General features: G+C 29.7%; 1 long non-coding RNA gene across 1 annotated transcript; it reads left to right on the top strand.

Annotated features, from left to right (window-relative positions):
• The first annotated feature begins 2,101 nt into the window (after positions 1-2,101).
• On the top strand, positions 2,102-2,939 carry LOC121122037 (uncharacterized). The gene is made up of 3 exons (XR_005865669.2): positions 2,102-2,241; positions 2,310-2,637; positions 2,701-2,939. It is a non-coding gene; the product is annotated as an uncharacterized lncRNA (long non-coding RNA).
• The last annotated feature ends 10,496 nt before the right edge of the window (positions 2,940-13,435 follow it).

Consider the following 13,435-nt stretch of genomic DNA (forward strand, 5'->3'; position numbering starts at 1 on the left):
ACACATACTATTATATTAAATATTTATTTCTGAGCAGGATGGTAATAAAAACAAAGTTATTAACGGATACTTTTGACGGGTATATTTGTAAGTATATACAAAATAATACAAAACCAATTTGACCAGTTAAGGCATGTCAGGAGGTTCATTGAAATATGAACATCTTTTACTCCATAATTACAGCTTTGTTAGTGAACTGCGCGATTTTTTGCACCCCAAATTTAAACAAATAACTTTAAATCTGTTTAAAATAGATTTTAATAATGGAAATTTTTGGTATGCTCGTGAAACAGCTTTCGGAATTAATATAACTTTTTACTCATTTGAAAATGTATTTTCTTGTAAATATTCGTAGACTTCGTTATTTTTAATCTAGGTAAATACATAAACCGAAAAACATAAAAAATTTACGACACTATTCCGGGGATCAAACATTTTGACTCAAAATCTCAAACCGAAAAAGATTGCGAATCAGTTGTGATCTTTTGCATCCCTAGTAGATATGTTGTGTTAAAACTCAGCCTGTTTCTGTCTAACAAACTCCTAGTAATTAAGCCAAATACAAAAATGTTGCATTTGTTCCTTATTTGAATAGGTACATATTTGTACAATATTTTTATTATGTATTGAAACTACGTAAAGGGACAGAATACTATCAATGAAAGTCAAAAAACTTACTTAAAAAGAATAAAATTATCAAAAACTTGATACTTTTGCTATATCCAACAATCTGCCAACAGTACAAAACTCCTGATTTTATAAATGTGTAATCAAAGAGCTTAAGGAAACAAAAAAAAATCATTATACATATTTATTTAAAGACTCTTAAACAATTTATACTTGAACGTGATGATGGTTTTCAAGTCTCTCAAGGTTAATTTGAATTTGGAGTTGTTTTTGAGTGAAATAATAATAAAAAAATTACCATTTTATTTTCAAATTTAATTTACTATTGAGTAATTTCCATTAGTGAAAAATTATAGTAGTTTTTTATATTAGTACAATGTCATACATGCTAATGTAATAATTGTTATCAATTTGTGTTCAAAGATAATGTGTCAAAAGTACCTTTTTCTCAAAAATGAGATTTTTATTTTACATTCTCCCTCTCCTATTTCCAATTGGGAACTAGTTGTACTAGGATTGAAAGGAAAATAATAACTTTATACCGAGTGGTATATTAAAATATGAACATTTTCAGTTTTAAACTACAACAAGATATAATTTATTAAGTAACAACATAATTTTATCAAAATTAATATATGTGTGTCTGAGCTCTCTTTATAATTAATGTAGTCATCCTTAGTGACAATGATGGCTTCCAGGCGGTCGTGGAAGGCCTGACACCCATTGCGGATGGAGTCCTATCTCAAGGCGTACCAGTAGCTTTTCTCGACTTGTATGTAAGCTAAAGAGCTCAAATTTGTTTTTGTTTTTTTGTCTCTAATTTTTATGCTTTAATATATTGAAATATAAATTAATTTCATTCCTCAATCTACATTAACTATTGAATTAGTAAGCGTTCCGATTTTAATGGACCACCCTGTATCTGTTCCCTTTCGACAAATATTGTTGAAAAAAATATTTCCTGACTACATTTTAATTATGTATCATAGTTAAATCATACTATGTATAGTATCATGTAAATGTAGCATAGTTATAACCATATTTATTTATTCTGTCTAGTCCAGTGTTAGGACCAGATATATCAGTCTTTGGGACCGATCCTTGCAACTGTCAATACTAAACTGATTTGAAAAAGAAGAAAATAAAGTTATTTGGCGTCATCAAGGACCAAACCTTTTATGACTTATTTTCAGGAACGGGTCATAAGACTAGTCAAAACTATGAGTATCTTAATTTTGAAACTTTAATTACCAAAATTTCAAAAGAAAAGTTTTCGACTAGTTTCTCTTTCGGAGTGAGTCCGTAATATTACAACTTTAGTTGGATAAATAAATATGACATATAAAAAATGCACTTTTCTACTTGAAGGTCAAAAAAAAAAAAATATCAACATAATTATTCCTAAACATAACATGAATTCACACTATTCAAGTAAAAGGTCACAAAGTCATAATGCATCTGTCACATAAAAAAGTATGGCCCTTACTCTATTTATTTGAAGCTTTATAGAATTCAGATTCAATTCCATTACTTGTAGCTCTAATTCAAGTGCGAGTATGTTTAGAAAAATTTTAATCCATGTAATCCTTGTTGCAACTTTTGTACACTGCCAACGTAAGTCATTTTATCAATCAATTAATAGAAAATATAATATTAAAATATTATAATTATTTTTTTATCAGGCGAAGAGGATTCCTTTCCAATTAAGGACGATATGCGCATGGTGAAAATAAATCCGTCTTTGACAAAAAATACACTTATGGTTACAAAATATCCTTCTACGACTAAAAATACACCAAGGATGAAAAAGGAGAAAGCAGGTTGGGGTAAAAGGGGTAAAATGATTCCTTTGAAAAAGAATGGGAAAAAAGGTTCAGCTAAAAATGGCAATGGGATGATGAAAAAAGGCAGGAAGCCTTCAATGAAGGGAAGGAATGAGGAGGCGTTGTCAGAGGGAATAATCGTTCACCAAACCTTTGATTATCAAGTCTTAGAGGATTCATAGTTCAGGTAAGTTGTGGCTGAAGGAATGTCGTATCTGTTATAAATACATAAATTTCATTTCATTTACAGATGTGTCGATGATCCTTGTAGAAATGAATCAAGTATATGATAATTTTCTTCTATTTTACTATGAATAGTTGTTATATCATAACTTTTTAGTTGTTTTAATCTTTTCTGGATTGCTCCTTAAAATGTTCATCAATATCTTGTATATATTTCCATTGTTTTTGTTTCTTTTCTTGATCATTTTTTCCATCAACTATTCTAGATAATTTCAGTAACTTTAATAAAGGAGGATTTAAAATTTATCTTGATCTTACAATACCTATTTAGTTCTAGGTGTTTGTAAACTAAAGCTTGTTAAATAAGCGTTTAAAAAAAATAACCTTATAAATATTTATATATTATACCAAACAATATATAATAAATAACAGTACAAATTAAAAGTAGGTGTTAACATTTCTTCTAAAAAATAGGCTTCTTTAAAATTTAAGTCATTGTCGAATTAAACAACTCAATGGAGCCAATTAAACATTTGAAATATTCCGATAAAAATAATAAAGGGGCGTTGTTAAAATCAATATTATGAACGTCTATGCTGGGCGTATATATTGTCAACTTGTGTTTCATTTGATTCATATTGTATTCCCCAACTTCAAATTTTGATTTTATTATAGTCAATTTTATAGTTGCAATTTATTTATGGCAAATTCAGTCTTCTTTTGTCACTCCAGGAGGACGGAACAAGAACCATTCCTCCTAATATTCTTTTAAGCCTAACGAGCAATATAAGCCGTTCGCTAGCTTTCTTCTTTCTAACGATTTTCCGACTCTGTAACGACATGTAGACGTTATCTGTTTTTTTTTTTTGCATTCCGAAGGGCATGGTTTGATGATGTCGAAACAAAGGATATTTCCATTCATATGGCATTTTATATTCTAACCCTTAAATAAATTAAGAATTTTTGTAGATTTTTGAAGAGCTTTTGTAGCTATATTGTCACAGCATAATCCAGTGTTTACTAAGATTATTGTCCAGGATTGAAGGTATTTTATATATACTTTAAAATTTAAAACCTCAAACAATCTCCTAATCAGAAGTGGTACTTCTAAATTAAATTGCATGTATTATTTAGGTACGAGACATAGACCAATTTTCGATATGAAGTTAGCAACCTTATAAGATATCTTCACTATTTTATTGTCCAGTCCTGGCCATCTTCCTATTTAGTTACCCATCACTAATCATTTATAATTGCCAGAGTCTCCAATTCAGTAAACTCGTTTCTATCAGTCTGCCTTCTTCCTTTCTTGCTCCCCAAGATGATTGTCAACTAGTGAAAAATATGTATGTCAGACGGAACTTTTTTTTTATTATTAAATTTATACTTCTGGCTAATGCCTGTAGTCTCTTATTATTCATAATGTCCATATCCAATTGGCTTCTATGAAAGCATGAAGCAATTTCTATGAAAAACATAATAATAGGTTAATCTTGCATATAGTTATATCATAATAAAAAGCTTCCTTTTTTATAATTCCTCAAATGAAGTGCTGAATACATTTTGAAGATTCAATTGCGTTTTAACGATTTATGCAGTGTAAAAGATGTGTAGGTGTATCTTTAAAAAAAATATCACCAAAATAAGAATCAATAACAAAACTACAATTGGATATTTAATGATAACTTCACTTTCTAATGTATTGAACATGATATCAATTTATGGATCTTTTACAAATGTACATATTTAAGTATGTGTAAGACTAGAGGGTCGTTCAGATAATCTGGATTACCTTTAACTACATTCTGATAAATAAGGGATGCAAATTCAGGTCTGAAATTTTATTTACAAGATCTAATAATACCAAAAAAAAAAATTGCATGTATTTGCCATTTGCACCAATCATTCGCTCGATACAATGCTTAAAGAATTTGCAGGCCTTGACCATGCCCACAGGGAGATATTGTTCCAATAGTTGATGATGAGGGCCTTCAAGGTCTCGATGTTGTTGTGTGAATTGGCATATATCTTCCTTTCTAACTCTCCCTATAAGAAGTAATCCATAGGAATCATATAGGAGGAGTTAGAGGGCGTGGGGGTGTGAAAATTACACCTTCTCTCCTTTAAACAAGTTTTGGGTCGTGAAAGCAACGTAAAAGGGTGCAGGGTTTTTGTTTAAACAGAAACTCGACACCATTGGTCTCAACTTTCCTCCAAGGTATCACTTGATCAGATAGGAGTTCACAGTACCTATTGGCACCCAATCCCTCGTCTGTCTCAGAGTGTTAATCGGAGTTCCAGGAGATGACTTCAAGGAATGGTTGTAGACGTGGTAGACTGTGCTCTTTGGATATATAACCTTATTCTTAATGTACTTTGGGCTGTGTCCCATGCAAGCTAGTCGATAATGGTGTTCTTCCGGGTCTCCTACATCATAAATACTTGTTTAGAATTAAAAGTTGTGCAACTAACTAAGGATCAATCTTTCCCTTTAACATTAAGCCGAGTTAAATGATTTCCTTATTTTTCAGGATGTAGTTAAAGAAAGCCCTATAGTTTAACATTTATTATTTTTTTCTCAACTAATAAATAGATTACTTAAATTTCATATTATTACATATTTACTATTTCATCCCGGAATTGCCCTAGATCTCACTGAAGGACAATTCCCCTTGAAATAATAAATCTCTTACGTATGAAAAATATTTATTTGTACTTAACTCTTTATGTAAATTGAAAGAAACGAAATTAAAAAAAAAGTACAAACAGTAAGTAATTTAACTTATAACGAGACTTAGAATTGTGAGCAATCGTTCAAAAATTGCTCATTTTGACCTTTTTTTTTTTTGGAAAAACTGTTAATTTTGCCCTTTTTTGTGTAAAAATTGCTCATTCCGTCCTTTTTTGTATGAAAATGCCTTATTTTTCTAAACTGGTATAAAATAAATATAACATGAGTGGGATCTTGTTGGATTAAACAACAGATTGGATAATTTTTTTCTAGGAAAAATCTACTTGATAAAACCCTCCATTATTAGGCTCTCTTTTTTTAATGTAAAATAAGTATATAATAAATCAAGGTTATGATTACATGATCTAGATTTCGACAAAAACCAATTAGAGAAAGTACAATTTTGGGTCAAAATTTACTGTGCCAAACTCCCAAATTCTGATCTTCCATTTATGCAAAATGTTGGACGTAATATGAGTTGTAGTGATAATGAGATGCCTCTGTCTAACAAGACTTCTGAAGATTTCACCAACTTTAAATTTTATTCAACTACTAATATGGACGTCTTTTAGTATGTTTAAAACTACCAATACTGATCGAAGACAAAAATTATCGGAAAAAAATATTTGTAAAATAAATATAATAAAACATAATATAGCACAAATTATGAATAAATTATAACAAATATATTTCAACACTAATTGATTCTAATTATTCTTATAAGACTGTATTTTTCTTTAAATCCCAATTGGTCAAATTTCATATTTTAAGTGCTCAATTTTCAAATATTTAGGGCTCTTTTTTACTTGTTTTGGCCAAAAAATAGCTCAAAATACTAATTCTACTTATTATTATTCAAACTCATGGAACTGTATTTGATTAGCTCAATTTTGAAGCTAAATTGAACCATAAAATATGGATAAAGAGGGACAAAAAATAGATAAGAGATGTAGTGATGATGTATTGCATGATAAAGATGATTATATGTATACTATTTAATCATTCATATTTGATTATTGGTTTACATATATTAGAGAAGTGGAAATACTTGGATTTTTTAACATGCAAGGATTTTTACAATTATATTGTATATTCTACAACTTGTTAAAATAGAATATACAATTGTACTTCCACGTTTAAAAATCCAAGTATTTCCACCTCTCTAATATATGTAGACATTATTCGATAAGTTGTACAGTTGTTTCAAAAAAATAATAATAATTTTTTTTTTTTATGACCTCATCAATCGTTTTTTAACCTAGGTATGACTGAAAATAAATCTTCAAACATATATTTCATAGTTCACCTCATTTTTATGAGCAAAGCATGTGACGTCAAAGAAAAGATATCATATAATTAAAGATTTAATGTGTGTTTTATATTTCTTATTCTACTATGAAAAAACAAAACTAAAAGTTATTAATCTTTTTATAAAAATGACGTACATGTATTAGAAGGAAGATATTTTGGAATGATTTAATATGAACGCCCTTTATTCCATTTTTGTAGAATTTGACAAAATTATGTTAAAAAACTTAATTAAGGAAGGGTTTTGATAGGCTCTGTATTGGTAATAACCTAAAAGAACATAAATGTAATTTATATCTTTAAAGTCCTACGTACAATCTACGTTGGCCAGGAGGTGGTGTTTTGAAATTGCAAATACGAGCTATATTGTACGTACCTTATAAGGAAAGGAGATTGTTGAAATTTGTACCAAATTCAAAAATGCAGAAAGAGGAAGCCAAAAATACCCAAAAATTTGTACAATAGGCCTTATAATGCAGAATCTTGAGGATCCAACAAAATGTGATTGCTTTAAAAGAAATTTCACCAACCATATTGATTATATACCATATTTTAACTAATTCAGGACATTCATCGATGCCCACTCCAAACAAATATCCATATTAAGCGTTTCGTCTTAAGAGAAGTCAATTGTACAGGACCCCTAAATCAGATTCGGCTAGTTTAGACCTATTGGAAATCCTAAATATGAAAAAGTCTCAATATATATATGTTTTGTACGAAAATTTGTAAAAACCTAGGTATGTTATTAGAGTTGGTCGATTATAAAATATTTATTCAAGCAATTGCCAACAATTTTCAAACAAATTGTATCAAAAGTCCTGATAATGTCGTTATCTGTCATGTTGATTGACTTATTACTCTAAAAAAAATACGTGTAATTTTTTTAAGGTATGTAAACTAATAAAAAATTGTGCCTTTTCCTATAAAAAAAAGTCGCTTCTAGCAATACTTATCAAATATTACAATCAGACAATTATAATATTTAAGTGAGACATTATGTTTTTAGAAACATATGAATCATATGTTTTTAATAAGAAGTAGATGAATAATTCAATTTCTAAATCACAGATGTGATCAATTTGGAGCTTTTTATTCAGTTCTACAGAAGAACAAACATATATATTAAATTTTTTTATACTTAGAGCAAAATACAAACTTTTAGAGATACAAATTTAACAACATTTTTTAAAACACATTTGTGCCATGAATGATTTTTTTTAAAATTCATTTTATACACGAACATTGAATCATAATATTTCTATATTTGATATACAAATTAGAGCACAATAAAAAACAATCAGGTATCAATTGTTCAATTTATTGTAAATGAATTATCTATGGCATTGTTTAATAAACATCTATTATCCATACCCAACCTAATCACCTTTGGAATTAGGATGCCCCTCATTCCTCCATATAGTAAATGTATTATATTTTGTAGATAAGAAAAAAAAATGTGGACTGCTTTGTATTACTCTATATCATGTTTATAAGAAACCACCAAAAGCAGGAAATGAAGAATACCGGGTGAAAACTTGAAAATTATAAGCTTGAAAAGAAAGAAGAGAACAGCTTGCTATTCTTTAATTAAAGATATAAAAAAATCTTTATTAATTTTTTTCTGATACATAGCCAATGTGATATTGATTTATTATATTAAGCTGCCATTGGCCTCTAAGATGGCAACAAGTCCACTCCTCGTCGAAAGAGGCCTTCATGGCTTCAACGTTCACGTTTTTTCCTGCGGATAGGCATCGGACTGTAGGGTGGCCAAATTCTCTTGTCCCAGAAAGGGATGTTGTTAGCTGAAAAGGTCTGTGTAATTTTCGCAGTGTGAGCAGAGGTCCATCTTGCTGAAAGGTAACGTTAACGTCAAGAAAAATTGCCTGGACTCAGGGGAGCAGGTTGGCTTTGAAAATGTTAATGTACATGGCTGCCATGAGCCTATAACCATCTGTGAACCAGATCAGGGGCGTCCTTAAGAACATCCTTATTAATAAAGGGTGTTTTTTTTGTGGAGCCTCCTTCATCTTTATGGTCTCGTTGGGGTTTTCTTAATATTGTAGATTTTCTTACGAGCTATTCCCATCAACCTGTCCACCTCTATTGGAGTATAACCCACACGAAGAAGAGTTGATAATTTATTCCATGAATCTTGCTGCGATGACATTACTCGTTTGATTTAAAAAAATTACAAAAAAGCTGGTTTAGATACATACATACCTGTAAAATTACAAATAGTTCCAATTTCCTTAGACAGAACCTCTCAAATCAATATATTGCAAGTTTATTATTATTATTATTAAGTTTCAAGTTTCCATATGGTACTAATTTATAGTATATACTAGAGTTAATTACAAAGAAGAACTTTTTAAACGTTCATTTTAAATTATAATTTTTTTAATGGACTGTTACTGAACACAAAAACAAAGAATTTGATTTGAAATACATGTGAGGAAAATATTCCTTAAAGGGAGCCACTGATCTACAGTGTAGTATTGGAATTTCGACAGTAAATTATGTGTACACTATATATTTTCTAATCTTCCTGATATTTTTTGAAAAGTTTTTATGGGTAAGGCATGAATTCTAATATCAATTTAATTATAATTTCTTTAAAAAAATTATTTCTTCCTTGGTCTTAAAACACGTATTTAAACACTCCATCAAAAATATTTGATTATCGACTAATTTTGTTGCCCATTGCTTTTTTGATATATTGACACTTGTATAAATTTTGTGTTATAATTATTAAACATAGTTTAATCCAATCAAAAAATCAACTGAAAGTTTTCAAAAACCAGATTTGTGATGAAAAATATAATTTTTTGTCAAGTATTCCTACTAAAGTCAGATATCCAACTTAATTTTTTTATGAAAAAGATTAAACTTTATTGAGTTGTGTTATTTTCGAAGAACATATAAAGTGGTATTTTGTGCTATGAGAATATTGACCGTAAAAACCTAACCAACCAAGTATAATAAAAAAATAAGCCCTTTTGATTCGGATAAAATGTAATGGTGAACTGCTTGTAAATGAACTATTCCATGTCAAAATGGGACCACCAAATAAAAAGACTTCAACTTTTTGGGGCTATATTTATTATGTCTAGATTTATTAAATATTAGATCCTTATATCTACTAAAAATATGTTATTCAATCATTATATATTTTTCTCCAACTATCCCACTTTTCTCTCACATATCTCATATTCAAAACAATATTAATCATTTAAGTATATACTATTTTAGTACCTAAAAATTTTATTTTATTTCAAATACTACTATTCTTCTATTCATTAAGTAGTATTGAGTACGGGGGTAACGTTTTTATTTCTTTTTAAAGCTTTCAGGTTTTTTTGTTTTGTTTTTGTAATTTTGTCCAATTTCTTTCATAACTAAACAAATCATAGGTCCCAAAGATAGGATTTCTTTAATTTATGATACAATTTGTGACATAATTATGAACGCTCTACAGTCTATTTTCTGATAAATCAGTGGAACCATAATATGCCCGAATATCTACATATTAGTAACATGTTATTTTTTTTACTCTAACTAATAGCCAGATTAAATACTTGCTTTATAAACTAACTTAACTATAAGTTTATCTCATAATATTATTTTAGTATTGTTACTTGTGATGGGACGATTAAAAAAACCAGAATCACATGACCATTCTGATGTGATTCTAGTAAAAATTCCCGATACCGATTCATATTTTTTAATAATTAAAAAATGCATTTTGCTTTTAAGGGCATCCACAGTATTGTATAGTGTGGTATTTGTACTTTCGTATGTAACATATGAGTTCACCCAATTCCTAAAAGTTGTCATACCATGAAATTATTTCCTCATATAAAAACCATTTGTGTGTATGTCACATACATAACCCTCTATCTAAGCACTCCTTTTAATGGTTCAATTACAACTCATTCCATTTGTGAAATATAGTTTTAATTGCTTTTGAGCCTTGAATTTTCTTTCTTTCTTTACTAACTATTTCAACAGAAAACTGTTTTAACTTTTAAGTGGTTAATTGTAAATCAAAAGCTCTTTCTTTTTTTTCTTTTTACTTCTAGTAAGTAAAATTTTTGCAGGAAAATTTGGAATTGAAATGGATTTTGCAAACGTTTTAACTTTATTTTCTTGTTTTTGAAAATAAATCAATAGAAAAAGATTTTGACTAATTCATTAATAATTCTTACTAATAATACTATTAGTAATAGATATACATAAATACATTTAGAAGATTCTATAATAAATAGAGACTTATTTGTAGTAAATCCCGAATGGAAACTTGAAGCTTTCACACTTAGAAAGAAAAATGCCTGGAGCATATTGGCTTTAAAAACGTTGATGTACATGGCTGTTGTGAGACTGTAACTCCCTGGGAACCAGATCAGGGGCGTCCTTGAGGTCATTCAGATAATGAGATTTCTCCTCCCTTAAAAAAAATATAAAAGCAGCAAATTTTTGTGATACACGGCCATCTATTCAATTACAGACAGTTCTAATTACCTCATAAAGAATATCTCAAATCAATGTAATACAAGTGTGTAAGTTTCAAGTGTCCGTCACGGTATATAATTTCTTTTTAAGGCAAGACTGTGTTTGCCCAATCATTTTTATTGAAAAATTTCAAGACATCATAGTTAGAAAAATATAAAGTAAAAAAGTCATTTTAGATATTGTATGTAAGATCTGATGAAGTATTTTATTACTCATAGATTTTTTCGGATTTGAGTGTCTCATTTAGGAAATTTGTTTTTCAATCGCATGTTTGATATACTAAAGAATGATGACTTTTTTTTTTCTTCTAGTATAAACTAAAATGAATATTGACTTGTTATTGTTACATTGATAAAGATATATAATTATCTTATTTACTATAAACATCTGTCAATTTATTCAGTTCTATTCAGCCAACTCTCTGCTAGATAGTCAACAGTTGCAACACATTAAATATCTACATATAATCATGGCTATAGTTAAACATCAAACTAGCCAAAATACTCGATGATGCCTGATAAATAAGTTATCAACATGGATTATGCGTATTATATGCAATATAAATAGTTTACCAAAATTAATAACCAGTTTATGTTGGTGCTAGCTGATTTCATTCCCAGTAAATTCATTCTCTGTCTTTTTATTCCTTGTAAGTTCATTCCACGACATTTTATTCGCACTTTGAATAGGGATATTTAGTGACGTCAGACAGTTTATAGGGAGAGTAATTGATCCTGAAGAATGGAGTGAGGGGATCCAGTAACATGCTTATTCCTAAAGTAGATTTGAATTGTGAAAATAGGAAAGGAAGAGAAAAGAGGATGATGAAATTGATGATAGTAGATTGATGAGAAGGAGTATGAGCAAGTAGTGATAGTCGATAAATAAGAGGAAGAGTAATGACGGGATTTACTTCTTTTTCTCAAGGTATAAATAATATCCACGGATCAAGGTTCCATTCCTACTCCATATTAAAGATCTATTATGACGTCATTTCTTATTCATAAACATCATAAATCTTTTAAATCCGGCTTCCATCCATCACCAATCATCCCTCATCTCCAGTGTCCACTGCCAAGTCCGTCTTTACATCCCTACACAAAAACTACTATCTAGTTTATAATTATATACTGTATGACGTCACTAAATATCCCTCTTCAAAGTGGAAATGAAATGCCCGGGGTGAATTTTACTGTGAATGAAATTACTAGGAATTAAAAGAACACGGATGAATTTACTGGGAATGAAGTTACCAGTCACGATTTATGTTACCATCTATTGTGGCAAAATTTTCTCATACTACACATAATTATTCTTAAAACTGGATATGATTTCGTAGCAAGTGTAAATCAATGCTTATGCTGATAAGTACATCATGAGTCTCTTTGTCATTTTTTTTCTTCCATATAAATAAACTCTCTTTCTTTTCCCGTTATTTTTTATTTTCATAACTGGAGAGGAGAGGGAAACATACCAAATTTGCACATATTTCTCCATTCGTCGCTAACATACAGACTCACAATTTTTGGCGACACTTTTAAGCTCGAGAAAGGTGTCTTATCAGGACACCCCCGAGAGACAGTGACCAACAACATCGTCCAAGTGAAGGACCTGGAAAGAACAATTGCCGATTTAGCGTTTCAGACGTCCCTACAACTCAACTCACAACGGTTTTTCGATTCCTGACTCATGATCTCCTCAACTCGTGGACCCCTACAGCCCGAATCTTAATCTCTGTCACCGATTTCTCATCCGTAAGCTGAAGCCCCTGCTACGGGATTACGATTTTGATAGCCATGGATACCTCACACGCGGCGTTCAGTAGAAAAGTTAGTTAGCGAAGAGGTGCTTTCTAAGCAGTTGAGGGAGTTGCAGAACCCTTGCCATGACGTTATCACAGCCGGATATGATTAAGTACTTTTTTTAAACTTTTGATTGCAATTTATTGTCTTCCTGGGCAGTCTCAATAATTTCGGAACCATTAAATATTCGGACTTTTCAAAGTAAATTGTAAGGTCCTATAAGCTATTAAAAAGAAATAGTCTTACTATGAGGACTACTGGTAGTTTTACTATTAAATTATTTATTGTTTTCTATTCTTGTTCCCTCTTTATGATTTATGCATGAATTAATCTTTATTTTATCTTAATTTTTTACGTGATCCTTCTTTTTGTATTTCTTTCTTATGTCATTTGTACATATAAAATGAAAATATCAATATAAAAAAATGGATGTACTATACTATATT

This window comes from Lepeophtheirus salmonis, chromosome 1, assembly GCF_016086655.4.
Source record: "Lepeophtheirus salmonis chromosome 1, UVic_Lsal_1.4, whole genome shotgun sequence".
Lineage (NCBI taxonomy): Eukaryota > Metazoa > Arthropoda > Copepoda > Siphonostomatoida > Caligidae > Lepeophtheirus > Lepeophtheirus salmonis.